Source organism: Neofelis nebulosa, chromosome 17 (assembly GCF_028018385.1).
Source record: "Neofelis nebulosa isolate mNeoNeb1 chromosome 17, mNeoNeb1.pri, whole genome shotgun sequence".
In the NCBI taxonomy this organism is placed as follows: Eukaryota; Metazoa; Chordata; class Mammalia; order Carnivora; family Felidae; genus Neofelis; species Neofelis nebulosa.
This window is the reverse complement of record NC_080798.1, coordinates 39,431,981-39,435,323: the sequence shown is the minus strand read 5'-3', so window position 1 is coordinate 39,435,323 and position 3,343 is coordinate 39,431,981. Positions and strand designations below refer to the sequence as shown.

Below are 3,343 nucleotides of genomic sequence, written 5' to 3'. Positions count from 1 at the left end.
TGGGCCAGGTTGAAGGGGCAGTGGTTTACCAATACATTCTCTTCTTATGATGGAGGCCAGTGCCAGCCAAACCATATAAACACATGAATAGCCTGTACTTGAGACATACTCACTGGTCAAAGCAACTTGCTTTCCTGTATGTGAACTTAATGGGCCTGGGTAGTAAACTCTGTCCACTACAGAAAAAGAAAGGGAGTGAAGATTTGCTGAACAGTAATCCAGCCATCATAGGTATATACAAATTAAAAGACATAGAGTAATAATGAAAAAAAAATTGTAATATTTACAACACTGGATTCTTAATACTTTTATTATTGTAGAAGATTGTAGAGTTTTATTTTGTAAGATTGGAAAAGAATCCATCATGCCTGTGATAGACTGGCACTCAGCAATATTTTGGGTTCTTTGTTTTCTGAATATCTAGAAGGGCATTGGGAAACACTTCCAGGCTAATTTTTCTCCTGCAGAAATTTGCCAATTTTGATACAGTGAATTCCTCAAAGTAGTATGAAGTCACACAGAATGAAACTCTCAAAATGGAATGCTATGAATGTCACCAAATCAGTATCGATTACCTACTGTATGTGCCAAAAGCAAATTAATCTCCTATAGCTTACTGTAAGTGTCTATGCAAATCCCAGATCAACTTAAAATATGCTCCCATAGGACGTGAGTTACTGTTTATTACAACATAATGTCTTAAGAGAGGCGATCACCATCAAATTTGCTCTCAGAACCTTGTCATGATTTGATACGTAGTCTCTACAAGAGCAAACACGAAAGCTATTTATCCTGTCTTACAATGGAGAGATCTGAGTCTCAGGAAAGATATTTGACTTTGAGTCACAAGCATTGTTGTTATTCCACGTCCATTTGCCTTCACTCCAAGAAATCCAACTTGGTGACTTGTCATAGGAAGAAAAATAATAATATTTTCAATATTCTTGAGCAAAGAATACTGCAAATCTGTATCCTTATTTAGGATACTCTGTCCAACTTTTTACCTTAAATCTATGCTGTTATTTCCCACCCTTAATATCTCAATCTTTAAAGGTGGATGAGGACTTCTATTTCCAGGCAGGATGTATTAGCTTGTGGCAGAGTAGAACTTCCTTTGCGCTACTAGAAAATTCTGGGCATATTGCAAAAAAAAAAAAAAAAAATCCATACTTTGAAGGCATCAAAAACTGGAAACTATAAGGATACCATAAACATAAATTCTGGTAAGGCAAGAGCCTCTACAAGTCCAAGTTCATCAGCTATGCCCCTCCTGACTCTGAGGGCATGTACCTATCCCCTCCTTTTCCCAGGCCCAGCCCGCTGGGAGAAACCAGCAGTCCTTCTACTAGTTCTGGAGACTAGAACACACACCTAGAAATTCAGGGATTGAGGCACAGGGCCAGCACTCCCCACAGGACATTTACTGCATCCTGGGATAACACAGGAGTCTTGGGAAGTAGCCTGAATGCATCTAAAAGGCAGAGTAAACCCATGAGCAGTCTTATAATGCTTAGGACATAAAGACCTATCTGGGAAGAAGACCTTCCCTCAAGCATGCTATATCTCCCCCTCAAGACAGTTGCTGAAAACCGAGGCTGGATGAAGCATGAAGCCAGAGAGCTCTCTGGGAAGCTTTGAAGGGGAGAGCTGGATCTTTGGCTATTTTGAGGAGACAGGCACTCACTCAATCAGAAGCCAGGAGGCTATAACAAGGGTAGTAGGCAGATGCCTACTAAAACTTGAAGCAGGTCGCAAAACTCTTGAGAGGTGCCCTTTCTCTACCCAGGGGAATAGAACATCCTTATCTTGAAGACAAAGGTACACAGAGAGGAATCTGAATGAGCAGGCCTTACTAAGTTTCCTCTAGTTTATTTATTCCACTTACCCCATACATTTGGTCCTATCATATCTTTCTATGACTTTCCACTCTTCATAAAAACTAGCATACAGACACTTTTTCTTTTAACCATTTCAACTTCCATGTCATGGACAACTTATATTAAATAAATCTGTATGTCTTTCTTTTTTCTTTTGTGAATCTGTCTTTTTTTATAGAGATCCCAGCAGAGAGCTTAAAAGGGTAGAGGAAAAGATATTTTTCCTCCCCTACAATATAAAATAGTATTTCACTTTTGTTTTCTATCACCTTAAATAACATCTTTGGGGCACCTGGGTGTCTTAGTTGGTTAAGCGTCTGATCTTGATTTTGGCTCAGTTCATGATCTTGTGGTTCCTGAGTTTGAGCCCCATGTTGGGCTCTGCGCTGACAGCGTGGAGCCTGCATGGGATTCTCTCTCCCCCTCTCTCTCTCTCTGCCCCTCCCCTGCTTGTGCTCTCTCTCTCTCTTTCTTTCAAAATAACTAAATACACTTAAAAAATAGTATCTTCAACTCTGAGATAGCACTTTAAACATTGATCCCCTCACTGAGTCTTTTCAGACACCCCTGTCCTGTGTCAGGCAATTTAGTTCTGTGTTCCTCTGGCCTACACCTTCTCAATTATTGCACTTTCTTTGTATGTTATACTTTAGTGTATACTTTAGTTTACAGTACAATGTGGAGTCATTTTATTCAAGCTGGAAACATGCAGGGTTGAAATAGAACAATGTAAGATCACAACAGAGATACTCCTGTAAAGAACATTTGAAAGAATACAAATTACATGGTTTTATTTAGAATTGATTAAGAATCTCAGGTTATAATTACAAGCCAAAAAAAAAAAAGACTGTAAACTGTGCCATTTCCCACACTGTGGTCCTTCTTCAGGTGCTAACTTGATAAATTTACCAAACTTGTTCAGTATTGTTTGACTTTTGCTAAGTACACACTTCTTACAGTGATTATGGTGCTTCTCCAAATCTTAATTTTATTCTTAATAACATTTTATTCTCTATAATGTTTTCACCAAGTGGAGGAGCCATTTTAAGTGTTGAAAAGGGAACTGAAATAGTAATAAGAAAGGAAATTATATATGATGCTATGAAATACCAAACAAATTATATAATGTACCTCAATCGCTTCTCGGCCTTTTGGCTAAGATCAAGTGTAGTATATAATGTACCTCACTGTTAGGTGAATCCACATTGGAAATCATTTAACAAAATCCAAGAAAATAAAAAATATTAATGCAAAAATAGATTATAGTTATTACAAAATTACTTCTTAAACCAGGCAAGATTTGAATTATATTTACAACTTCATGAATGCAACCTTTGCATGAAATCTTTGTAATAGCTATTATTTATACATGTATACTTTAAAATGGGTTATTATATTTGATGACAGTAATCACACATGTTTATTGGGCGGTTGGCACCTGCAATGCTATATGGCACATAGTAGGC

The 3,343-nt window shown here is 37.7% G+C and overlaps 1 pseudogene; it reads left to right on the top strand.

Annotated features, from left to right (window-relative positions):
• The first annotated feature begins 3,012 nt into the window (after positions 1 to 3,012).
• On the top strand, positions 3,013 to 3,094 carry LOC131500532 (U2 spliceosomal RNA; annotated as a pseudogene).
• The last annotated feature ends 249 nt before the right edge of the window (positions 3,095 to 3,343 follow it).